The following is a 27,949-nucleotide window of genomic DNA, read 5'->3' on the forward strand; positions in this document are numbered from 1 at the left end:
AGGGCATTGGAAGCTCTGGAGTGTAGTAAAACTCTAGGAGCAAATGAATAATTCCTCCAATCCCTGGAAATATGTGGAATTTCCCTGTTCTGAATCATAAGAACAAGGAGTAAACACAATGAAAACTTTTACATTCCCACCACATTGTCCATATACAGTGTGCTGCAAAAAGTCCTACCCTTTGGGCTTACTTTTTGTCAAGTTATAGCAAAAACCTTTTACGTATTTTATTGAGATTTGTACCTCTGTCTTATACAATCAAGTACAATCTACAGTACTTGAACCAGTTGGCTTCATAAACGATCTAACTAGTAAAAACATCAGAGCCAAGTTCACAAAAATTCAAGAGTAAATAGCTTCATGGAGACCAAGGAACCCAGCAGGCAGTTTAGAAATGGAAAGGGCATGGCTGTCCACATAAACGGACAGGGCGACGGAACATTGATCCTAGAAGCTGAGATCTAAACCTCCAGATCTAGAGCGGGTTTTATGTTAGAGTGTCCTGAATAAAGTCATTGCTGACACAAAACTGTTGATAAAATTCTTGTATTTTAAGCAGCAAACATGTGGAAGGGGCAGCTTTAGGTAGACGAGACCATTCCTGAATGTTTTCTGCACATGACAGAAAACTAACACTGAACTCAAGATGATACATGGTGGGTTCAGAATCATGGTGAGTAGACTGGGTAGCTAAACAACCACAAACGTAAAGCCTGAACCTCAATGCTGTGGTTTATATCAAAGCCAGTAAATCTGTTTGGCCAAGTCAAAGTAAGAATCTAAATCCTCTTGAGTTTTAGTAGCAACACTTTCAAATCACTGTTCTTAGAGGCTCTGTTGAATCTGATTTAGTTTCAGGTATAAGGCTAAAAAGACTAACAGCAGAGCCAGAGAATAACATCAGCTCCAGGTTCTCTTGTCACAATCCTGCTGATATTCATGAGAAATATTAACGCCCTGTTTCTACGTACACCTTCAGATTTATTAAGGTGGAAACACCAGAAGGATGTTCATGAGCAGCATGAAAGGATGCAAGTTTGTTATCCAGACGGCTGAGCAACAGTAACTGTACCATTCTGCAGGCGCCATGCCTGTCATATTAATTACAATAATCAGTTCTGTGAGGTTACCTTGTTAGATCCAATCAGAAGGAATCATGCACAGTGTTTCTGAACTGATCAGAAGCATTGAGTTACTTTTCATTTCCAACTCATAACAATAAGATTATGTCACATCACAGTTGATCTTTATAACACGTCGTCTTTCTCCTGCTTCCCTCCATGACCTGATAGCTACACACTGCACTCAAACTGGAGCATAAAACCTTCTACCAGCAGGTAGAAATGTTGAGCCTGGGGACACTTGGGAGATGTGCAGCCGTCTCTCACGATGGAAATCCCACTCCAGCAGAGTGTGGATATAATGCAAGAAGTTTAGTGCATATAGGCTGAGCAAGGCACACTCATGTGGTGAGTATGAATACCACAGACCTCAACCCTAAAACCGTCCACATGCTGCCTGATGTTTAACAATGAGGCATGCTCTGAAAAAAGATACAACCAATGTGATGCCTAAGTCTGCAAATGCTGTACCTGCCATTTGGTTGAAGCACCTTTTGACTTAATTTTAGTCTTTAGTCCTTTTTGGTAAAAGTGAGATGTCACTTAGCATTTTAAGTTGACGTTATTTGTACCTTGCAAAGGTTTTCCAAATCTATCCGATGTTCAGGAAATCTTTTGTCCATATTTCAGGTGACTAGTTCTGAACTGTGGCTTGACTATTCTAAAACATTAGTTTTCCTTTCAGTACGTCATCCCTTTGATGATCTGAACGTATGTTTGTACTCAAAAAATAAAATCCAGTTTCTGTTTCAGTTTGCCTTCAGAAACCTGAAAGTTTTAGATGAAAACTTTGGAGTTGTTCATATTTTCATCTGTCTTGACAGAAACCCAGCTAAGTCTGAAGAACAGTAACCCCAGATCATGATTCTGTGATTCTGTCACAATTCACTGTGAGGAAGGTGTTCCTTTGGTAATACTTTGTGTTCAGCCTTGGTTTCATCAGACCATCACACATTCTGCCTCAAGGTTTTGAACATTTTCATCAGTCTGGATGTTTTCTTTGAGCAAAGCGCTACTGTGTTGTAACTCTACTCTTCAGACCAGGTTCTTGGAGAAATCAACAATCAATTCTTTCCTTTAGGGCGAAAAAATGATACTGCACAATATTTTTCAACCTTTTTCCAAACTGATTACTTTTCACAATCAGATCATTTTAATCATCTATAAACTCTCTGTAAACTGTGGCTTTGGCTAAGTGATGAAAATTGGAAAATGTCAGGAAAAAGTAACTGGACTTGGTTTCTGTTTCATCAGATTCACTAGAATTGATGCTAGATGTTTATAAAAGAAAATTAATGCTGACATTAATTCAAAAAATTTGACATAGTATTAAGGGTGTAAACACATGCAAACTAATGACTGCAGATGTTTAATTTTTCCTTTAAAATGGTTTGTTTTTCTCTTTAATTGCATGGAATAAATATTATGAAAAGGTTTTAGAATAATTTTTCATGGTCTCAGTTTTTTGCATCACATAAATCTGTAACTTGAGAAAGGGTGTGCGCACTTTACAGACAAAACAAAACAAACTTCTATATCTTGCTGAAATGTTACTTGTAAGATAGTTTTGTCTTATTTCAAATGTATTAAAATATTTGTACTAAAATCTGGTCAAAAATACTTGGTAAGATTTGCTGTTTTTGCAGTGTAACTAATGTTAAAATGTTTTTTTTTAATGTGGAGAAAAAGGCATTTTTAAGCCATTAGATCCAAAAACCAGATTAGAATATGCAGGTAATAAAATTACTAAAAATGCAAAACTGGAAGCAAAAGGGACAACACATACTCTCCCCATTTATACTGACATAAAATAGGAAAATATGTGTTAGATAAGTCCCTTCCTGAACTGTATTCACATTCACAACACATTACAAGAGAATTTGTGGTGTCAGGCAGCTGGTAAAACATGGCTGAATTTGTAGTTGACCTGGCAGGTCAAAGGGATATATCATATATCACTGACAATATTATATCTCTATTTGACCCAATGTAAAAGCGGAACGTCCAAATGTTTAACTGTGGATGTGTTCATCAAAGAAGAATGTCTGTATATGATTTTCAGAGCTTTTCTGGCCTCCAGCACCTGCATTTGAGGCTTGTTAAAACTTTATGAACAAATGAAAGGTCTGGCCTGTCTTTAATATGACATGGATAGCCCTGTAGAAGTATGATGAGGTTAAGTGAATGTGCAGGGTGGTGTTTTATTGAAAGGAGGTCAGCACTTGTATAAAGAGGTGAGCTTCGTTCCTCTGTGCCTCGTGGACGGTGCTTACTTTGAAACCTGATGGTTATTTTAAAGCAGAAACGGTTCAGAGTGGAAGAACTTTAACAGGAAGCCATAGCAACAGAGAAATATCAATGTTTAGCTGTGTGGTTGAAAAAAGATTTCAACTTACAAAATTTTGTGAATATCTCTATAAAACCATGAGATTCAGCACTTTGCTGATCTTGGGCATAGCAGTGTGTGTTACCACAATGCGCAGATGAAGAGACATTAAGCTCTTTCATCTGCCGTCTTACTGAAATTAGCTATAAACTTGTCTTGACTGAAATGGACAGTAGATTCTTCACGTTTTAGGACACCATGGTCCTTCAGCTCTGCAGAACTGGTTGAATATTTAGTTTTGCTGTGTTGCTGCATCATAAATACAAAGCAGACATTGTTCTGGTGCTCCAGACTGTTGGATGAGAGTCTGAATAAAGACCATCTGATATTTCATGTATGACCATGTGTCAGTAGATGATGTCAGGACACGGAGCAGGTCCACGGCCTCGACAAGAAGTCATCAGTCTTTCCCTGCCAAGACTCTGCTACCTTCGTCTCTTCCCCATCCTCCTCCTCCTCCACTGCTCGCCAAGCGGTAAAACCACAAGGCCGGCCTGGTCCAGGTGTTGTGACTTAGAGTGCGTCACTTCAATAACATCACTGAAATCAGAGTCCTACACAGCCGCCACAGCAGGCTGCCTCCTCAGTCAGGAGGCGCAAACAGCCGGTCACAAATTAGTAGGCCTGCACGCCTCATCCATCATCTCCTTCCTTATTTGTTTCTTCTGATTTTCTCCCACTTTTTCCCTCCCAGTCCGACTTATGTAACCGTGCCATATGCTGGCTGTATTAATGCCAAATTAACAGAGGAAGAAATAGCAGATTGAAATCTTTGTTTGTTCTCACCTCCGTCCTCCTTTTCCGTGTTGCCTGCTGAAATGAGTCCTGAGGTTGCAATTACTCGTCTGATTAAAGTAGGAAATTGCAGCTTTATCAAATGGCATTTATAAATGACTCCTGTGGGCATCGATACTTGGGGATAAAGTGCCTGTCGTGGCGTTAATACGGCAAAAACAAGTGCAATCTGCAACAATCACGCAATCGATGTGCAGAGTCATGTGGTCACTGTACTGGGGTGGCATCACATTGATTTATTCAGTCTGCTGTAAAACACTTATATATGCTCACCACTGCCTCTTTCCTTTCTCCATATGCATCACAGTGTGTGTGTGTGTGTGTTTGTGGTCATGTGTGCTCTCTGTTTACTCAGTTGATTTGGCTTTGTGCCTTCTGAGAGCGTGCCTTTAACACACATGTTTACCAGGATTTCCCAGAGGCAAACCAAGGAATAAACACACCATGATTATAATCACACATCTTATCCAGTCACCCCTCCCGAAAAAGCTAAATGCACTCACCCACGGTCGATTTTCCAATCAATAACCTGGATATGTTTGCGATGACACAATGGCTTGCAGATCTCCCGTGCAGGCAGAAATCCTGCAGTGGAGCATATCAGATTCTGCACACATGCACATGCCTGCGCATTACCATTAACTCCAAATGGATGTTTCTAATCACCTGAGAGGTGGATGCTTACAGCAAAACTTTCTGACACCAATCAATAACTGTGAAAAGCAGAGTTAAGAGAACTTCTAAACATACTGCTGGAGAGAGAAGGAATGCATGGTTTTCAAAAGCATTTCTATACAAAGATGAGGCATTCAAATGTAGTCAGTAACTTTCACTCTAGCTATGTTTCCATTGACCTTATACTTGCACAATTTGACATTTCTAAAATGAATTTGCGTAATGAAAACACAATGGAAATTAAAAATTGAGTAAAAATTTTGGCAATAAGACGAAGTGATTTTTTTGGCCGCATTGACTGGTTTATTTCACAAAGCTCCAATGGAAACACTTCTTCTGAATCACAAGAGGCACATGATCAACAATCATGAAGAAGAAGACAACAGGAAGTACTCGGAGGACAATGAAGTGGCATGTTTTTTAATGATTTATCACGTGAACACATTTATTAATGTGTGATTTAATTGTGTTTATTATTTAATGGAAAAACCGCAATTGCGTAATTGTGTTTTTTTGACATTAGCAGAATATCATTAAAGTTTTGCACACATTTGTAATGGAAGCACAGCTACTGATCCATTTAAATAAAACAATCTAGTGCAACTAACTGACTTTGTCTAATTTTTAAATATAATCCTTCTGTGTGTAATTTAATCTTGCTATAAATGCAGCTGTTGTGTGAAGGTCAAGCAGCATCATAAGCGACAAAAAATACAGCAGACAGGTTAAGGATAAAGTTTAACAGGAAATTAAACCAAGGATAAAACATCCTGTCTAAAGGTTATAAAACATCCTCAGCTTTGTAAATTTCGTGGCAATAGTAAAGTCATCATCCAAAAATGATAACCATGCAGTGAAACACTTGCCTATTCATGCATTTATCCATTCGCAGATCGGATAAATTCATCTATTTGGATTTTTTGGGGATGGTAAAATCCATGCCTGCACAGGCATATGTTCGGAGTATGACTGCACTCCGTTTAGAAACGGAAACCCTGGCTCTGTAGGGAAGACAGAAACAGAGCTAACATGTTGTTACTGTGGCGACAGATGTCAACCACCGAGGGTCAAACCTCACACACAGCGTAGGGAGGCGATGTACGATAAAACAATGTGTGACTCATGAAAATTCAAACCCAGATGGAGGCTTATATCAGAATGATAATTTTTTCTTATGTCTTCAAAACTATGTCACAAAAATAGCTAAAACACAAAATTCCTTATAGATACTGAACTACAGGCAGCAGAAGAGTTTCCCTCTGATAAAGGGATGGTGAGAGATGACACCATCTTCCCACATGACCTAAGATGTTGGGTCATCTTGCCGTTACTGGGCGAGAAACGGGAAACACCCTTGCAGGCCGCCAACAAACACAAACTCTCACACATAAGGACAATTTATAAAGGCCTATTAACCGAACAGTCTGTGTGTTTGGACTGTTGTAGGAAACCAAAGTACTCGCACAAGCAACATGCAAACTACATGCAATAAGACCACAGGTCAGGACTCAAACCCAAGACCTCCTTGCTGCAAGGCAACAATGCAACAAACTGTGTCACTGCAGATCAAAATTAGACTATGCAATTGATGTTTTTTGTAAATACTATGAAACTATTCCACTTTTATTCAAGTTTATATTGCTGTAAGAATCTCAAATCCTAACCTCACTTGTTCCCCAGTCCATTAGAAAATGGCTCCAATACCACAACCTCTAATCCCAATCTAGTCTGATGGGGATTAGAGCGACACCTGTAGCTTTTCATTCCAGCAAACATTCACATAGTTGACTAGCGAAGAGAACCCCAGGCCAAAAAACTTTAATCATACTCCCACTTATTAGTGTGTCATAATTTAAGAGACTATTAGCTTTTCTTAGGAAAAAATATTTTGAAGTATGCTTTATAATGTTGATTGATGTACTTGGCATAAAATCATAAGAAGCTGTCTGACACATCAAACATTTTCAATCGCGCAGGAGAAATAAGCTGAGTCATTCTTTACAAAACGCTGATTTCTCATTGACAGCAGCAGCTCACTCGTCTTCGTCAGGCACCTCTGGGTTCTGTTGTGAGTTAACGTCTCATCTGCCGCATTTCCCACGAGGCTGAGAGCGTTCCAGGGTGGGAACGCAAACCACAATACGGCTGCATCTTCAGCATATGTGTGCAAAATAAAAGCATTCCAGCTGGCTGCCGAGTCTGGATTCACTTTGTAATCCACAAGTCTGTACCTCCAGGCTCACTTCTATTATGTTTTCACGCGTTAACACGTTCAGCCCTGGTTTTCTGCTTTTCTTTTGTTTGTACTCAGGTTGAGTAGGAAAAGAGAGGGAAGCCTGTGGCAGACCACCTGTGTGGGTTTTGTTGTTGCTTGTGTAAATCACTAAGCAGAGGAATTAACTCCTGTGTGAATGTGTGCGTGAGAGAACATAGTCCTAGAACGAGGTGTGAACGACTAGAATCTGTTTGTCTAAGATAATAAAACGAAAGAGCAGCATGTTTGTCTGTTTATCTGTGTTTGTACTCTGGTTTTCTAATCATTTTAAGATTTCCTCATTCCACACTAATGCATCTTACATGCCTCTCTATATTCATCTTCATTAAAGAAGCCCATCTATAAATGCAGAAGCAGAAAATGGGTTTGCAGTTAAATCACAACCTCTTTTTTTAATGCCTCGTCTCTCACTGAATGTACATCCAGTGCACTTTAAGAAAGAGCAATTTAAGAAATCCATCAGATTATATTACTCCTTTTCAGATAATGTAACAAGGAGATTTTTTATTTACTAAACAACAGAACATAGCTTAATCCATTTTTTACAGTATTTCATTAGTTTGAAAAACCTAATTTGAAGATTATTTATAAGCAATAAAATGTATTCTTTTCTGATACATCGGAGTAAAATGGCCATGGTAGATTTAAAAAGAACTTAATATTTAAGAAAAAATACATAGATATTCTCTGTCAAACTCATACTTTTTTACAAACAAAAGGGAAATTTCTTTGACTAAATGCATTAATTTACAGTCAGAAACAAACGCTAAGCAGTTTCCTACACATTTGCTACAAAAATTCCTCTAAGGTGGCATCAGTAATGTTAAAAGGTTATGTTTTGGAAATTTTCCAAAGTGTTGGTGGTAAAATTTCCCGAAGCAGCTTCCACAAAATGAGCACTTCAAACTCTGAGAACTGAGTTTTCCTGTTAAAAAGATTCTGATTTTACAATCTTATAAAACTTCTTTTGCATATATTTGTCTTTCAAATTTCAAGATTTACAACGTTAGACAATATCTTACTGCCTTTAATAATATAAAATGTCCTCTTTCTAACAAATGTACCATTTTTTGACATCAGATAATGCCTAAGTTTTTTCTTGTATATATGGGAAGTTAATCTAGAAATTTCAGAGTTTTGGAGCCGAAATTTACTTCTCTATGCCAACATTATTTATTTATTATTTTCTTTTACCAATTCTTTGTAATTCTACCATGTTTCTCATCTCAAACATCTGCTGTGGAGTTCGCCATTTTTGCCTCATTAACTAGTGATTACAGCAAATTAAGCACACAGCCTAATAAAGAGCAATAAGAATCTCCTTTGTTGAAAAATTAAATAACAAAAATATTTTGTAATTCCTCTCAAACTGTTTCACAGATGTGGCTTAATTTAAATATTTTCACGTTAAGATAAACATCAGATTCTATACAAACTAATCTGTAGACACAAATAATGAGTAGATCTTCCAGATTATTAACTATGGCCAGTACAACATGGTTAGTGAATGACAGCAGTAACTGTAAGGAATCAAATATTTATCTGTTGACTGATGTTGGTGTGTTTTATTTTTGTGGAGCTAATGGACGACGAAGCATCGACGCTTTTGATACCATCTTGTTGTTGCTGTTAGCCAAGGTTAGCCGCTCCAATTGGATGCAGCTTTGAGCCTCAGAGTGATTTTCCCGTGCAGATTGTTCGGCATGTCACAGCTGCCTAAAGCCTTCTATAGAACAATTTCCCCTCTTGTCTCCTTTTTTTTATCCTAATGGTCCAACAAAAGAAAGCAAACACTTTCTCTACTCGGTGGAAATGATGAATTGATTGCCTCGGACGCATCTGTGACTGAAGCAGTTTCATAAGCAATAAACAACAAACGCTAGCAGAAAATACCTTTATCCCAAGGTTTCATCAAACAGATATATAACTTTTTCTTCTTTAATGGGTTGTGGGAGTTACTCATGTACAAGGACATACAGTCTTATTGCAGAAATGATCTTAATGAGCACTTAGTCTGCCACATAGTTAAATGAAATGGGGCTTTGTTCAATGTTTTCAGCAGAACAAATGGGGAATGTGAAGCTTGAAGCATGTGCTTGATATATATTCTTCTGTCTTTATAGAAAGCCATATGCATTTAAAACTAATGACTCCTAAGTAAATTGCTTAATTTGTATGTAGCTGGTTTATATTTGCATCTTCTCTTCAGCTTGATTCATATCTAATTCCAACAAGCTGTTTTTTGATGTTGTATTATTCAAACTTTCATCTGAAAGGATAATTTATCTTCAGAAAAACAGAGCTCTTCAAAAAAAAAGGGAAATAATCAAGAAATGCCGTCATGAAGCTTCACAAAAATGAGAAAGTGAATTGATAAAAAGAAATTGACTGTTAAATTAACCTTCTGCACATACAAGACATTGTTGTACCATAATTAACTGAGTAATGAAACGAGCAGCAAAGAGGTTCAGTTTTACCAAATGTTACTGAGACACACAAAATCAAAAGAAAGTTAAGTGAAATAAGTCGAAAGACAAGAACCTGGCAGCTCAGGGTCAGTTTGTCTCTACATTCAGAGATTTCATCCTTCCTACTTCACTTTCCAGTCATTTGGTAGAAAGTACTTTTGCAAAAACTTAATGCTTCACAGACATTTTTAATCCAACTCATATGTAAAATTCCCTTTTTGCACGTTTTCATTCTTCCATTTGGATTTCTACTGCTTCTAGAAAGAGACCAAGGGATAAAAAAAAAACACAACATTCAGTCATTTTCTGGCCAGAAGTTAATAATTTTTGGTGGAAATCGAGGCATTTCAAACATCTGATGGATATTAAGTCACAATGACCGGGCACTGCGCCGTTACCTAGCAACTCACGAGTTGTTCAAGCACGTTTGGTCGGCTGGTTTTACCGCTGCATGCCGGAAAAGGCAAGCCTTCTGCTCTGTACTTCCAGAAACCACTTGCTTCATTCTTGTTAGTTGTGCAGGAGGCCCCACTTCTGCTTTTCAAAGATGTACTGCTGTATAATTCTGAATCTGTTTTCACCCATTTTCAAGTGTAAAGGTTGAGTTGGGGGGGGGCATGGCCAGCAGCAGCTCATTGGATTTAAAGTGACAGGAAACCCTAAAACAGCTCAAAATAGGCAGAACTAAACCTCACTAAAATCTCATCATCTAAGAATAATTACATAAAGAAATGGAATGATATGTCTCCTTTAATGTATACAAATACACAACTATCACAAACGTGTTTTCAGTTTATTGCATTGTTTATAGAGTATTCCATATTTTTGATCATATAGGAGTGGAAGGTGAGTAGACGGTTTTTCAGCCTCTCAGGTGAAATCTGGTGCCTCTAATTTCAGACAGCCGTCTCAGTAAGCGACGCAGGCGGATAACAGGGAAACAAAGTCAGCTGTGGGCCACATCTCATTAACGGATGAGCCAAGTGCCTCCCTGCAGGCTCTTCTGACACTCCCAAACCCTGAAGGTCGCTTAATTAAATGTGGCCATGTTTAAAGTTTGATGCATGCCCATCTGTGAGGGCATTTGGTTTTACTTTTAATCTCTTTCTATAAAACAGGAATAAAAAAATTAATAACTGCCTCCTCTTAAAACTACCTTCATCGACAAAACTCCTTTCAGCGGCGTTCGCCCTGAAGTTAAAATTAAACGCTGTAAATTGAGCTCAATCACACGGTCCGAATGCTTTCCAACTATCATATTGTCACATAATTATATGAGTTTTGCATAACTGGGCTTCTTTTGTGGGCACTGGGTCAGCCACATGCGCGTTATACTGGCTGAACATGGAATGCTGGAAGCACCTCTCACTATAAATACTAGAGCTTTACTGCAGCTGTGCAGCCATTTGGATAAATACCTTCACCAAATCTTTTGATGCATCACACCAATAATCACTGTCAATTAAAAAGGGCCTATGTGTTTAAACTGAAGCCGGCTTTGTTCCCACAGAGCAGAGTTGCTTATTAAATTACATGTGATCAGTGCGGCTGCTGTAAAATCAGCAGTCTTCATTGTGTTCTGGCCTTGCTGCTGTTAAACAGCCGTATGCTGGAGCTTTTTGAGCAAACTTAGTAAAGCTGCTTATGCGTTTCCCCAGTGAAATGGAGCATACAACACTGACTCTGTAATCACATGAAATTGGACATTACCTCCTGTAGATTATATTAAATAGGGCCATGCTGCGTTATGGCTGTCAGGTTCTCTCATTAGCTGCATCTGATGTTCTCCGAGCTTTGCACATTTTCTGTTAGCATGACTTACAGCAGTGATTTCTGCATGTAGAGGAGCTCTGCTCATTATGGGGTGAGTAAAGAGACTTCACATTTAAATAAGATCATCGAAAACAGCTGACAAGCTTAGCTGTGTTCAGCTGATTTCTTTCCAATAATAAAAAGCCAGTTGAGTTACATGCACGTCTCCAACATGTGTAGCACTAAGTATGAGTAGTAAGAGCATGAATTTGTGCTAAAAGACCTTAAAACTGCCTCGATGGATGAAAAACATCTATAATATTTTTTGTAACACAATAACTAAACATGTTTCTGCTTATGGAAAAGTCTCTTTTCTGTTACTCCGATGGAGTATTAGGGCGTTTATAGATATATAAAAAAAAAACGATATTCTGCCAAAAATGTTCAGATTAATGTCAAACTGTGTGACGTGTTGCATTTATTATTTAAATTGGAATGTTGCCAACAAGCTATAAATGGTTTTAATCTAATTTCTATAGTGAATAAGAGTTACATTCTTAAAGTAACTATTTCTTTAATTGGGGGTTAGTAAAGTGGGCATGTGGCTTGAAAATAACTATAAACTTTTTTCTTTACTCTCCTTCTGACATATTTCCACCTCGTATTTCTAAAATGCTCCTTTTATACATTCGTTGAGCTTTGGTTGGTAACTCTCTAGTGGAGCAATAAAAACATCATGTCTGTATGTACTTAACAGTGTGACAAAGTTCAACTTTACAGGTTTGAATCAGAACCTCCACTTTTTCCCTGCAGCTACTAATGCCACTAAAATCCGTCATGTGTGACGGCACTAAATATAATGTTTCAGGTTGACGTTTCGCTAACAACATTTTTCTGCAGAGGCTTAACTCTGTCTGAGAATATAAAATAACTAAGCTTAAATTATAGTTTGGCCAAACAACATTTGAATCCATCTAAAACCTCCTGCCAGACACAAATATACAAGAACAATTGAAAAGCAGATTGCGTACAATTTTAAATTGAAATCAAAACTGCTTTGAGGCACCCAGCACAACAAAGAAAGCAAACTGGACTTGGGAATGTTTAGACAACAATTACAGTAAATTACACAAAACAAGAGCCTCCTTCAGTCTGGCCTCAGATTTGCAGAAATACGATATTTTGTTTGCTTGGAGAGATGATGAATAAAGTGTGTTTAATGTGTTTGCTGAAAGATAATGGCAATCCTAAACTGAAGTAGTCTTAGTCCAGGCTCACAGGCCTCAGGTGGAGGAGGGAGTCAGGCTTTCAGGCAGCTTTGAAGCCTGACAGTGTGGATTATCTCCATCTCCTCCCCTGGTGAGAGGCAGCAGAAACGCATGCGGTCTGTTCAGTCTCCGTCCTTGGGGAGAAGGACAAGTAGAGAGACAATAGACTCAGCACACATACATAATTGAATCCCATTTGCCTCATCCCTGGACATCCATCGAGGTATAATGACAGCTAGAAACCTGTGGCGAGTTGCTCCAGTGGTAGACAACCATTTACAGCCTCATCTTCATCATTAGGGATGTAGGGAAGCATAGATAATTGCTCATATCTAATGGCTCGATAATTATCAGTGTAAAATTTGACAGTGGTTCTGCTGGTTCTAAAAATACCTGCTGACAGGTGCAACAGACGAAACCTTCAACCTTTGAGTTCCTGCTCATATAGTAAAAGTTCTCTCCCATTTCTCTCTGTCTTGTTGTTATCCACTAGTAAGGATGCACCGATCCACTTTTTTCACTTCCACCTTTTCAAGTGGAAGTGACCAATAAAACACTGAAAAACAGCTAAATTGACATAAAAATTCCAATAACCTTTTGTCCTGCAAAAAAAAAGGGTTATTGGAGACCAAAGAACCAGACTGAAGACGTTTATCATCCCTGTTTTAGTAGAAAGAGCGAGAAATGCAATAAATCATGCAAATGCGAGTTTAAGATATCGCTGCGATTAACTGAAGTACTGGAACAGGCCTAACTGAAGTCCAATTGTTTTTGATCACTCTGCACCAATACAGAAAACTTAAAAGTATAAAAGCCAATGTAAAAAAAAAAAAAATAGAAAGAAACTGAAACAATCGGTTGACTGACTTGGGCAAACATGAAAAACTGCAACAAACCTTTCAAATTGTTCAGAAAGTGCAATTAAGAATTCTAAATATAATATAAAATAAATAAATTATAAAGCGGACAAACATAGAATTAGACTGAATAGATCAGACCTTATGGATCGGTCACATCTAAATCCTCTCCCAATGCACAGCAGTGTATGTGTTCACAGCTGTACACATACGTTTGGCCTGCCCAAATGTATAACGATGATAATACCTTCAAAGAGAATCCTCCACCTCTGTACAAGTACTGCTTTCACAACAAAAGCCTTTGGTCACTCAGTAGCACCGGCATGCTAATCGGAGAAACGTTTATTCATATCAACAAGGTGAATGGGCCAGTCATTAACGATAATAACTTAATGAGCTCCCACCGAGGGAGAAATAAAACGAGTGCTTGTGTTTAGAATTCATGATATGATCGGCCTTTCATTCGAAAGAAAAATGATAAACATTTCCAGCTTCCTTTTTTCTTCAAATTCAAAGCGTAAATTCTTATAATGAGGGTGAAGGCATGGTGGAAAAAAAAAAAAAAAAAAAGATAGCACGCCACGCTTACAAAACCTCGCAGTGTTCCCATTTACGACCAACGCATTCTCTTTAGGCACTTTATTTTATTGTTGCGGTAAGTAATGTAACTGCACCAGTGGGACAAGATGGGAGTGAAAACGCAGCAGCATTAACTGGGAGCTGTAATTCTTGCTTTGTACCTGCTCCTCGGAAGCGATGGGAAGAGCTGGGTGCTCATTTAATGGTCAGTTTAGCAAATGCTCTAATAGCTGCGGAGAGAGGATGTGTAATGACTGACTCACATGAGCTGAGCCGCCACAGTCTGGCTCTAATGAGCGCTCTCCAACTTGTAGCTGAGTCCACGTTCTCGGCACAAAGTTGAGCTCATTCCCAGCTGGCCTCCTCCGAAGCTGCCCTGTGTGTGGTGATCATGGACAGGATCTCAATGTACAGCCGTGTTGTATCTTCACCACATATATCTGCACTATCCAGCTACACAGTTAAAAGAAGACTTGTTTGGTTTTACTCAATTTGTTTGTCTGGAAATATTGTCTTTTTAGTCTATAAAGCTGTGAACACATTACAAAAACACAAGTAATTTGGTCTAGTTTTTAGTATGAACATCTTTACTTACACATAACTTTTCAATGAGACATAGAACCTTGTTTTAAATCAACAATTCCTTAATATTAGTGAAAAAGTACTAATTCCATTGGCAGATTATTTCACTGATTACTAGACGTTTTTCCCATGTTATAAATTAAATAATCTGCTAATACAACAAGTACTTTATCAATATTCAGGAATGATTGACTTAAAACAAGATCCTAAATCTTGCTTAACAGTTACTTTATCTTATTTCAAGTGCACTAGGATATTTTGCACTAGAAACTATAGACCAAAAATATCGTAATTTTGTCTTTTTGCTGTGCACACTGAAAATACATCACTCAATAACACATAACAGAAAGTATATGGAATTTCCTCTGTAAACTAAACTTTTCCGCTGCCTAACTGACCACACACACATAAAGGATACCAAAGTAAATGTACCTTTATAACCTACATTGATGTTTAAATCAACACATAGCCAGCAACCTTAATTTACATAACAACCGCCGCTAGCATCTGTTAGCATTCGGCGCTAGCTAATGCTAACGTTAGCATACAGTCACGTTCAAGCCATTATCCAATATGGTTCTAAAACCTAATGAAGTTAATAAACTTTACATATTTATAAACGTCGCAGTTACAACCAAATAAATGGTGACTTACAGGTTTATGTGGACCAAGACTCCATTCATCGAAGCACTTTAGCCAGCAAATAATTTGTCAAAGAAACTTCCTCCCGCAAACATAACTTTCACCACAAGAGTGTGTATGAGCATTGTTTATCTAATATTTAAAGATTACATCGATAACTGCACCGAGTAAGGTGTCTCCTTTGACGAATTGTTATCCAGGAGATATTTGGCTTGTCCATGTTGACAGCTGCTGATTTCACCTGAGCTTTAAGATCCGCAGTTTTGATTGTTTGGTTGGCACCATTTTAGCTCATGGCAATGTAAGACAGACGTATGCACATCTACACCTACATCTTTGGAACAACCAGTGTTCTCATTTTCTGACTTTTACATTAAGTTGTGGTTGATTTTTTCCCCCCCAGCAGTTCCAAGAGACTTTCATTTATATAAAAAAGGCACTTATAATGAGACGGAATAAAAAAGAAAATCTTGAGTGCTTCTATGGGCATAAAGGAGTCAAAGAAAAGTTAGGAGAATTTTTCCTATTATCGTAAATGACTACTGTAGCCTTTGATATTAGTCATTTTGAGGTGGAGGTGTTCTGTGCCCTTTAAAGACAGTAAACGCTGTAATTCTGCACTCTTCTGTTCATATTCAAGGTTAACTAGGGTTTTAGTTGAGGAACAGACGAACTGGACGTTTAATTTTAATTGCAGGCCAGATGAAGCTACTACGATGACAGTTGGCTGAAAGAAATCAAGCAATAAATGGGCATCTGGTCTTTGTGGCTGAACTCATTGCTGGGCCAACAACGCACAAAGCAAACGCCCTTCAGTAGCAGACAGAGAAACTAGCAATCAAGTAAGATTAGCAGGTGCATTTGAAGAACAGACTTTCAAATGAAATCAGTTTTGAAACAGGAAATAGTTAGAATGACCTACAGTTACATTAAAGTGGGAAGAAAATATACGGTTCGCTGAGGCACTCCATTGTTTTAAAGTCATATTCACTTCCACTGTCATTATTCTGCTGGATAAGCTGCGCATTTTTAATTACACTCCACGCTAGGCATTTAAGCTAGGACCTCTTCTTTATCTTTTCCCCTTTTCCTGTCTCTTCTAGACTCTTTTCTTCGTCTGCTGTAAAAGGTTTAGAGACACGCCACGCTTTTTCCAGCCAGGAAAGCACTGAAAACGGGCTAATTTTAGCTTGCCGACTGTCTTGTCATTCAGAGCTAATTGCATGGTTTAGCCCGGCTCTGGCAATTACAGCTGCCCTCCTTTTGTGTGAGCGTGATAGCTTTCAGGGGTCTGGCGGTTAAAGAAGAAGATTTTTCTTTTTTGAATTTTTTTTCTTGCCAGATTCAGTCTGGTGTTTTCTGTGGATGCAGATTTGTTACAAAAGTCGCAGAGCAAGGTTTGGGGCCAAATAGCTGGAAAGCTACTGAAATTAAATATAGAAATCAAAGTAGATCAGGTCATACAATTTATTAGGGAAGCTACGTTGGGGCAGAAGCTGTTATGTTGTACGATCAGATAAGGTGAATAACTTAATCTACATGAACAATGGTGGGCTGGAAGTGATGAGTTGAGAAGTCATTTAAACGATCCGTGAATGTGCCAACATCAGCAAGTGCTGGGTATTTCTTGTGAACACACACACACCCACGCACACACGCACACGCACGTATACATCAGCAAACGTGGAGCCTCAGGGGTCAGCTCTGTCTGGTGAAAAGGTCAAGTGTCTGCTCTGTCTTGTTTTTAAAGACACGCGGAATGCTGAATACAAAGTTTTGTGTGTGTTCTTGTTTTTAGCGGCGCTAATTACGTGATTCAAGGTATTACTGTTGCTATCTACAGGAATATTCACAGAGCAACCCCTGGACAGTCAGTTTTAGATAAAAGCAGGAATAAACAAACATAAATAGCTGCATCCAAACAGCAGAGCGGGGTGAAAATGCCAGAGGCGTTCGCCGGCAGGCGTCTCAGAAACTCTCGCACGCTAAACAGAGGAAGCGCTGACAGGCCGTGAGCACGGAGCGGCGGCGGCAAACACTGGGCACCTCCCATGTGGCTTGGAAACAGACGGAGGTGGTCCAAGGGCACTTGGGTTGGAGCCCACTCAAACAAGACTAAAGCTAATGACTCCTTCGTTGGATAAACCAGAAGCTGATTGAATCCGTTGTTTTAGTCAAACAGCCAAATGTAAAGGGATTACAGAGGAATGTGGCTGTGATGAGGGTTGACTTGAGATGTGGAGGGCCAATTAAAAGATCATATTAGCTGAAGGTTCAGGAAATGTTAGCAGGATACGTTGAGTATAACAGCTTTTGTCTTTACTGAGGAGTATTATTAAGAAAAGACAATTACAGACTGGCAAGTAGAGGCAGATTTAAGTTAAAACTTGCAGAAGTTTGTACAATAAAGTCTTGCATAACAAAGAAAAAAAGTTCAATGAATCAAGACTTTTAACAAAGTAAAATAGTTGGTATTAAAACAGAAAATTTAAAGTTTACAAGACATTCTTTCAATGTTATGGCCACGCTCTCAACTGACTTCAATTTAACGTTAAATGTTTACACATTGGTAATATATGCATACATAAATCTTAAAGACCATTTAGTTCAAGTAGTCTAGCTCCTTTAACTATTCATATATGTAGAAACTGAAGTTTTGCTTGAAGCTCAATAAAATGCTATCATTGATTCCTATTTGATGGTTAAATGTGTAGAAAAGTAGGGAATTAAATGTTTGTATTTTACAGGTGATGAATGCTTTTTTTCAGACTTTTATTCATTTTTAAGGCAAAAATATGAATTCTTAAAAGTTTCTATCAATAAGTTCAGTTAAATTCAATCTATAAAGCACCACAGCGACAAACATCATCTCAAAAAAGCATCTAAATATGAAAAATATAATTTGATTCAAATCCTATTCTAGTCCATTCCATTCAGTAATACTCAATCCTATTATTACATGTCCCAGTTACAATACAGCCCAAATGTCCATCTACAACGTTTTAGCGTTTTGCTTACATCCTGGACATGGTTGCCATGGTGACAGTTTTTTCTTCAAGTCTTGGTTTTAACATTGAACATTCACAGGTTTTGTCCTTAGCTAATCAGGTAATAACAAAGGTGAATCATGAACCCATTAGAAAAACTTTAAAGTTATTTTCTCTGATTTCTTTTATTACATTTTACTTGAATTTCAACCGTTAAAAATGAATAGCTATGTTTTTATGTTTTACATTAACATTTTTTTTTAAATGAATCGTAAAAACTCCGTCATTAGAAATTTGTAATTGTAGCTGTTGTACACATTTGGACATTTGTTCCTGGAAAAAGTTGTGTATTAAGATAAAAATGCGCAAAATCTATAAATGTCAGAACACGTGAAGTAAAGCTCGATATAATGTATTTTAATTGTAGCTTCTTAAAGGTGCTGCACAGGTTTTATAGCATTTTTAACTGTCATCCCAGATAAATTTTTTTAATCTGTTTTATATTCAGGAGTAGCTAAGCTAACTTTCACTTTAAGACTGAGTGTATTCTGACTTAGAATACAATAAAGTGTCTGAACAATTTGAAGTGCTAGTCCAACCCAAAAAGGTTCAGCAATAAAGTTTTAAATAATTCAAAACAAAGTGGAGCTCTGTTGTCTAAAAACGTATAAATCTTAACGACTCAGAGACGCTGACTTCGCCTCGAATAAACATTAAGATTTAAAAGCTGGCAAGTTGTCAGATTTAACTGCTATCAGTACAAGGTGCTGGAACAAGTGTGTGATCTTGTCTGTGTATTCATTTTGGGAGTTAGTGGTGCTATTTCTAACACAATCGAAAACAAACTCCTCTGGCACGTTGGCGAGTTATACATCAAATGCAGAGTTGTTGGAAAATAATTGAGCCAGCAGGGATTAGCAGAAAGTAGCTGCAGAGTGGGGGTGCTGTTGGCGATAGCTGGGATTGCTGAGAGTTTAAAGTAGATATGCATACTGATAAGCAGCGGTATGAAGGATGAAGGTTGGGCGTTGACTTTGAAGAGATACGTGATCCATCAGGTCCCATCTGTGAGGGAGATGTGAGAGACGCTGCGGAGCTGTGGTGGTTTGCTGATGTTGTGCCAAGTTAGACACAAATTCACTCTGTGCTATTAAGCTGCAGGAATAAAGTTACTTCTAAAATGAGTTGAAACAAGATATTCATGAGGCTCAGATGATTGGCGTAAAAATGTCTTTGTCAGTTTAAAGGAACTGCAAGATCTCAAGTAAATGAAAATTGTTAATTTGGCGAAAAGATCCAAAGCTTTTTGAACAGATTCTGATTCTGAATATTCCATTAATTTACAAAATTTCACACCGCTTATTGTTGATCTAATAATTTTTTTACACAAATGTTTACAAAAAAAATAGATGCAAATTTTCAAATATTAAAAATAACATTTTTACAAAAAATACTAACATTGTCGCAATAAACATATAAATACATTAAAACACAGTCCAACGTAAAACAATCACATTTCTCCAACTTGAATGTCATGGGATCCATCATGATCTTTTACCATGATCCCAAAAAAACACAAAAGCCTTCAGCAGAAAAGGTTTTATGTTTAGATGAAGCAAAGATCGAAATTAAACAATGAAATGAGGAATATTTGGAGAAGCTGAGGGTTTGGAGTCGTGTCTGTGGAAGCATCATGCTGTGGGTTTTCATGACTGCCAGTGGCACTACTGCTTTGCAAACACATGTAAAGGATAAAGACGGACTTTGCACACATTCCTGGACTTCACTTAAAATCAGTTTTAACTTCAACACAGCTGAGTGTTTCAATTTTCACGAACAAATTGGTTTAAATTAAATCAACCAATTTTGCTGAATGATCAAAAAGTATATCTCCAGGCAGACTGTTGGCTCCAGAATGATTTGAAACTCATGGATTTAACTTTCTCACAACAGCTAAATCTAAATCATGGCTGCAGATTGGAAAAGCTGAATTTATTTGGACTGTCTAAAGTAGTTTCAAAGATACAAACCGTGTTGGTTCTTTATTAAATTTGGTGGTTGAAAATTCCTTTGGATTTGGGTAATCATTGATTATATTGGCAGTGATATGGAGCATGGATTTCCATTATTGAACTGGATACAGTTTTTCTTGTTTTAGTTGTGAAATTATTAGAGTTGGAGTTGTGACTGTAAATCATCTGGGTCTGTTCATGACATCGAAACTCCTTAAAGAAAATAAAAACGCTGCTGTGTTTGGAATTCGTTTGTTAAGGATCCACAGCAGATGATGAGGAATATCTGTTACAAATCCCTAAGGTATCCCAAGTTTGATGGGGGGTTTTTCATCATTAAAACATAAAAACGGTTAGGTTGTTATGACAACACTCACACACCGGATCTCGAATATTTTAGATCCGACTGATCCCGAGTTTTAACATTGAAATAACAGAGCAACATTACAAAACATGGCGTTCTAGTGCAGTCATTTATGTTCTATGTCTTTACTTGCTGCGTTGTCAGATGTTTCCCCACCCAGAACTCCCGCTTCTGTCTCGGGCAGCAACAAACATCAGGGGTGACCTTCAGGCTGTCCGGCCATTTAAAATTCAGCATCCAGTTTTGTGCTGAACAGCCAGATTCATCTCCCAGGCCCCCATGACACATCATTATCTGCGCAGGATTTAGTCTGGATCACTGCCTCCCATCCTCCAGATCAGCGGAGCCCCCACATGCCTTCCTCAGAAATGCAACAGTCAACTTTCACGTAAAATATTGACACGCGGAGCCAAAAGGAAAGTAGCCTGGGAACTTCTGCAGTCCATCAGAAGTTTATGGCACAAAGAGAGGTTGTACAGATGCTTTAAAGTTGGTTTAAATGATTGAGAGGGCAAATCTGTTGTGCTTCTCTTTGACTTGGCTTTTGAGACAAAACCCTTCATATGAGTATCATCAAAAAATGAAAAGAATCATCTGTGCAGTGTTGTTGCGCAACACCCCCCCCCTCCTTTCTGTCTCTACTCTCTCACTCTCGTACTTCCTCTTCTGAGAGGGGAGATGTGCTACCAGCTCTCCGTCTAACGGGTCCGTTGAGTTTCCTAAATCTGCTGGGATTTACCCTGTCCAGAACTGAAGTAAACTCTGTTTAAGCTGGTTTCGAGAAACGATTCGCCTGGTTATCTGACGGCCTACATCCAGGTGTCCCACCCTTCTTCCCCCTGTGAATTAGCCAGACTGAGCAGCCTACAGCCAACTAGTTTCACAGAGCACACCTGTTAACGGTCGCTCGTTCTCTATTTTGCAACTTGCATTTGTTATTGAACCAGGTAGGTTTTAGTGACTCGGGCGAGTCCCAAGGATGAGGTTTTAAATATGGGCTACCAGCAACCTAAAAACATTTTCCACCTCTTCCTCTCCAGAATCAAACATCACAGCTATTTTACAACCATCAAAGAACTTTAAGGTGACTCATTAACTGAATGTCCACAACATCTTTTAGATTTTCTTTATGCTAAATATTTTATTAGTAAGGCATTTTTGCAAGGGTCAGTACAGCTTAATTCAGTAGCAGAAATAATCAAATAAGTAAAATCAGTCATCTAGTCTATCTTTCCCTACTGCTGACACTGAGAACTAAAAAAGGGAACCTTTGAGAGAGACGGACGGAGTTTGGCGTTTCGAACCCCAGACCTGGCTTGATGATGAAGAAGGTGTGGCAGCAGGAGGAAGATGTTGATCGATGAAGGCCAGGATCTCCGCAGGTCTGATGAGCCTCCTCTCCGCATGGATGCTGAGGTCACACAGGACTTGGTGCTGGCAGGAAAAAAGGCACCAGTTCTTCTTCCTTGTCTTTGTCTTCATCTTTGTCTTTGGGGTCTGAACCCAGCCGATGAGAGAAGTGCGATTCGAAGCCACAGATTGTGGGCCAGACGGGTTGGTCTCCATGTGCAGGACAGTCTCCGGCTCCGTGGCCCCGGCTCTTCTTCAGCTGCAGAGTTCTTTGTCCATCTCTTGGCTCGAAGCTGCCCGGAGGATCCAACGAACGGTTCCTCTTTTGCACCCACCTTATATAGGGTTCATCTGTCTGCTTAGACAGATGATCTCATATCCGTCACTGTCTTAAGAGACATCATGTCATGATGTCTGTGCCAATGTCTCAGGGTTGCTCAACCTCCTGTGTCCCTTGCCTGCACAACCTTTCACCTACTCTCTACCTCCAACATATCAGTGATGTTTAATTGCAGTTACACCTTTTTACACCATTTCAAGTTTAATGTCAAAATCACATTTATCACATTTATTTTCTTTAGCTTCTCTGATCTATCATTCATTTATGATTTTATAACCATAACTTATTAGTTACTCTTATTATGATCTTAATGTGAGTTATTACAGATGTTTTTCTGAAAAGAAACCAAGAATAATCCATGATTCTAATTATTTGATACCAAAGTTACAGTTACTTGTTTTTCTTGTAAGTGTTCCCACAAATATAAGTGTAAGTATTATTACAAGTAAATCAATATTAATATAAGTATTTTACTTTGAATCTTATCCAATTACTAATAATGTTTAGATTTCATTCTTTAAAACTTTACCTTTAAACTAAGGAATAGTCTCAGCTATTTTTATAAATCTGCAGGCTGGAAACTTCCTCTTTTTCCAGGAAACCTGCTTTTCCTGTTTAATGACTCTTTCTGACTGACTATGATTTCTTATGATTAGATAGAAAAAAGCAGAATTAAAGCAAAGTTTGCATGAGACAAAAACAACACACACAACTAGATTTATTTTATTGACACTTAAGTCTACTGTTGGGCCCTGATGTCACTTGAGTGATTCATTTTAAAGATAACTTTATTATTACTGTTAAACTAAAATCTCCAGCATGGGGAAGTGGGATGAGCTCGGATTTTCTTGACAGCAGCTACAATAAGACAGATTCTGAGTAGTTTAAATCCTAGTTCATGTTGGGTTGTAGGTCAGTCTTTAGTTGGTGAACTATGAACAGGAATGAATTCAGTTTTAACCTGTTTGAGAAGAACAGTAAAGTAGCATTGTGAATAACTGAATAGTGCGCTCTGAATATCAACACTGTTGATGTTGGTAAATCTCCATCATTTCTTAGATAAAAAAGGAGTTTTAAATGCCAGCAGAAAGAGTTCAGACTGAACAGTTTTCCTTTTTTTTATTACTTTTGATGATAACACAAAGGACATTTATATTTAAGAATCACCTATTCTTAGAAGACGCAGTAGTTTCATTTCCATTGACAATATAATTGAGCAATTTGATCAATAAAATTGGATAATGGAGACACAACAATATTGAATTTTCAACCTAGAGTGTTGGTGCTTGGATGAGGTGGGTTAACTGCCTTATTGAACTTGATTTATTTCTCAAAACTGCAGTGGAAAGATTTTTTCGCATCACTCAAAGGTCACGTTCTCAACAACCAGATGTTACCACTAGCGCAAACCATGGAGAAGAAGACGACAGGCTGTATTTGGAGGATGATGTTTTCTCACAACTTACTGTGTGAACAGACTTATTTGCGTGCAAAAACTTTATTGAAGCAATGCAATTATGAAATTGTTTTTGTTTTTTCGACATCAGCAGAATGCTGACAAACCTTTGCGCAAAACTTTGGTCCAACATTTCCACCGTGCCACTCCACTGCTGCAGTTTCTTATTCATTATTCATTCATTTGAAAATGCATGTTCCCACTTAGCTCTAGCTTGCTTCTGGCACACCTGACATTCCCCGCTGTGGGACAATAGAGGAACATTTTATTCTATTCTTTTTCCAAATCATTAGCATCTGAAAACATGAAATGGCAGCGTGATATCCTGGCAACTGGGTTAAGCACATGGAGAATATACTCATGAGTCCATTCATGTACTTTTACTTCATAAATAAAAAAACAAAACTTATTGGCTGAAAGTTTGTATCTCTACATTGTAAATAGAAACAGGGAAGCATCTCCTCCCTTTTAATAAGACTATCTTGACCTTTTTGTCCTCCTCCATTCCAAGAAAATGAAGATAAATGTGGAGCAGACATAAAATAATTGTCTTTACATTTTCAGTTTTCTCATTAAAGAAAGTAATTAAAGCCCTTGGGCCAGCATCGCTTTGTTCTTTTCTAAAGAGAGTGTGAAAAGAAACAAGAAAACATGTAGGTAGGGGAGCGATGATAGTGGGGGCAGAAGATGTTTTTGTCAGTTATTATTCATTCCCACTAACTGTGAGTTCAAAATAAACTGTTTTATTTATTTCATTTTTGCCAACCTAAAGCTCAGTGAAAACAGATTAAAGTATTTTTTTGAAACTGAAGTTCTGGGTGGCGGCAGGAGTTGGAGGTGGTTGTTCTCTTCAGCAAGAGAGGAAAAACTAAAAAGAACAAAACCCAAAAAATATGAAATGAGGATAAAAACGTGCAATAAGGCCATTTTATTCGTGGCTGTGGCGTCGTCAATCACCTCAAGCAGCAATTTTGGTCATTTTGGAAAACAATGCGACCGGTTAATTAAACACCTACGACGTATTCACGCTCGGGTGGCTGAATTCATGTGGGCCAGACATCCATCATCATCCTCTGGTTTCCTGCTGCTGCCACAGGATCGGGCTTTACATCAACTCACCTCACTGCTGTCCCCAGGAAGCTGAAGGCAGAGCTGCTGCCTATGCTTTTAGACTGCGGTTCACCAGGCTGTGTGCATCTGGCCGGCTGCGCAAAATAACTCAAGAGTTCCTGTCACAACAGCCTTCCTTTTGAAATGATCAAAGATATTTATGATTATTGTCAGAGTCCAGTTAAATCAGAACAAGAAGGAGAGAAAATTAAAACTTGTTGTATCAATGTAACAGAAACTGATCCAGGTTTGGACTGATGCTCAAGCTCTCCTCAACAGCTGCTTTTAGAAATAAACCTTAAGTGTAACATCTGCAGCGCTGAACGTCTGTTTACAGCTGCTGATACAACCGAAACGATTCCACGCTGCTCATGCTGCAGTGTCTGGCTGCTTTCCTCCAGCTGAACTCTACCATAAAAAGGCAGCATGTTGGTCCGCTGTAGCTCCAGGTTTTAAGAGCAGCCATTGGTAGAGCGAGACTCAAAGACCGATGTGTATCCTGAACAGTAACAGCTTCTCGTTTTTCACACTTTTTATGATCCACACTTATGTTTTACAATGGGTTTATTATTCAGTCCTGAGCAACAACACTCGCTCAGTGCTTTGTGTTCAATATATACTGAACAAAGTCATGGTGGGAAGAAAGCCTGATATATGTTGGTATTGCAAAAAAAAAATACATAAACAGTAAATAAATTAATAAGGTTTGAGTCTTTGTTGCACCACAGGAAGATAACAATCTGCTTTTATCAGGAACTGGAGGGATTTTTATAGCAAAATGTTAAAGACTGAAATAGTGAACTCATTTTGTGAAACATTCAGATCTCCAATGTTGTTATTTTATCATTCATTTATTTTCCAGGTGCTTAGAATTAATGGCCAATGCTCTCATGCACAATCAATTATCAAAATAATTATTGGCTGAATTAATCCAAAAGTAGGTCAGACTGTAACAAACCTTGCTGTTTTTACCCATTAAGCCTCTCAAGGTGAGTAAACTCTCATCAGTGCAGACAGAGCGTTTGCATAGCATAAAATGAGATTAAGCAATAATGTTATTGCATTGTTACTTCAAAATTTGACCACAACTTTGCAGAGGCTAATGAGTCTAACATAGGTGGCGTCTTGTGAGTCTTGTGGTGACATTAACATGCTAAAACAAAATAATTGACTCTCGATTTAGCGAGTGAAATGTGTGCAAAACTCTGTTGCTAGTGTTGAAAAACACAATTTCACAATTGCCTTGTTTCCATTCAATAAGAAATGCAATTAAAATCACACGTGGATAAGCTTGGTCACGTTGTATGTCATTATATACTTCGGCTTCTTCTTCGTAGATTGAACCAGTGGCGACATCCGGTGGTTGATCATGTGACTCGCGTGATGCAGGTTTGGCAAAATAAACCAATCTTGATGAGGACAAAAAAATAAAAACAAAACAAAATAAAAATCACCTGATACCAGCGGCAAAACGTTTTATTGAACAAAAGTTGTTTTTTTTTAATTGCCGTGTTTTCATTGAATGACTTTATTTTTTAAATGTCAAATTGCACAACTATACTGTTAATGTAAACGCAGCCACTGTGACATGGCTTTAGCTTCAGCTTGTTCTTCCACATTGAGGCATGATGTTCCTTTTTGAGACTCCTTTAGCCTGTGTCATGTTGTCAGACTGTTTTGTTGATTCTTGGGATAGTAAGAAACTCAGCTTTCATAAAAACATGCTTGATCATAATGTTTTTATCAAGGGGAAAAAACACTTAGTCTGCTCTGGGTTAGGGTTAGGGTAGGGTTAGCATTTCCGTCTGCGCTCGGCCTGCTTTGCATTCATCTTCCAAATGCAAGAAAATGAAGCGCTTCTATTTGGAATACGCAGCTGGAAGCTGGAATACATCACTGGTATTGTTAGTTTCAGTATTTTCAACACTTTGAGACTCCTTTAGCCTGTACAATACTGTACAATACTGTACTGTATTGTGGAGTTTTCCACTTAAAACCTGTTTTTATATCCTGTTAAATTCCTTTAATCCCACAGAGGTTTGGATTGTTTTTTCTCCTTTTCAATGAAACCATCACAGTACTTTCTGTATTTAATAAAATTTTGTCTGATGCTTAATTTAGTTTGAAGTCCTGAAACATGTTTGCGTGACAAAAAAAGGGAACTCCTGTTTGCAGGTTTTGTTTTGTTCCAGTACTTCATAACAAAAATGCTCAAAAACACAACATGTGTCAACCAGAATGGTGATATTCAGACATTTATTCTCAAGGATAACAAAAAAATCTATCTGTGTTGACAAAAGTGTCTCAAATTCTCACTGCTGTCTGTAGATGTTGTCAAAAAACAACAGAAACTGGTATTTAAAGCCGTTTCTGAAAGTCACTGGGGATCTACACAGGTTCATGTTGATGTAGCAATAATTCCTCTGTGAAGTGGAAACGGCCTTATTAAGAGTTAGTGGTTAACTTTCAGAGTTTTCCAATCCTCTCTGCTGTTTTTGGCACCTTGGCTTTTGGGTGTGCATGTGCTTCACCTAATCATCTCTGGAGTCCCAGAAATCACTCGTACTTAGGAGCGGGTTTCTCAGATTTCTATAGGTCCTTTTCTTTCATTCGCATTGCAGACTCACTGTTCCTGTGCTTACTTTGACAGATTGCCTGTTCTCCATGTCTGTTTTCACAACCAGTGAGTCTTTGTGCGCTGCGTACTGCGCTGTGGAGTGTTTTCCACCTGGAACCTTTTCCGTCTCCTGCTCCATTTTGCTCTCTGGCTTTGAATGTGATGAGGTGTGTGCTTTCTCCCTGTTTTGTTCTCTGACATTTCTCTTCTGCACTATGCTAGAAACTTTTTACCTTTTATTATTTTTTTTAAGTTAATCCTCTCACTCTTAAACTGACATTTCCCTCAGTTTTTTTTGTTCATTGCCTTTCTG

General features: G+C 38.2%; 1 protein-coding gene across 1 annotated transcript in view; it reads right to left on the bottom strand.

Moving 5' to 3' along the window:
• Positions 1-15,628, bottom strand: part of LOC114148810 (zinc finger protein 25-like) — a 31,976-nt gene extending 16,348 nt beyond the window's left edge. The window contains exons 1-2 of the mRNA XM_028024287.1: positions 15,413-15,628; positions 14,440-14,552 (exon numbers count right to left, since the gene is read on the bottom strand). The gene's annotated coding sequence lies outside the window, so the exon portion shown is untranslated. The remainder of the gene's footprint in view (positions 1-14,439; positions 14,553-15,412) is intronic.
• Between the last annotated feature and the right edge of the window lie 12,321 nt (positions 15,629-27,949).

The sequence above is a fragment of the Xiphophorus couchianus genome, chromosome 7, assembly GCF_001444195.1.
Source record: "Xiphophorus couchianus chromosome 7, X_couchianus-1.0, whole genome shotgun sequence".
Taxonomy (NCBI): Eukaryota; Metazoa; Chordata; class Actinopteri; order Cyprinodontiformes; family Poeciliidae; genus Xiphophorus; species Xiphophorus couchianus.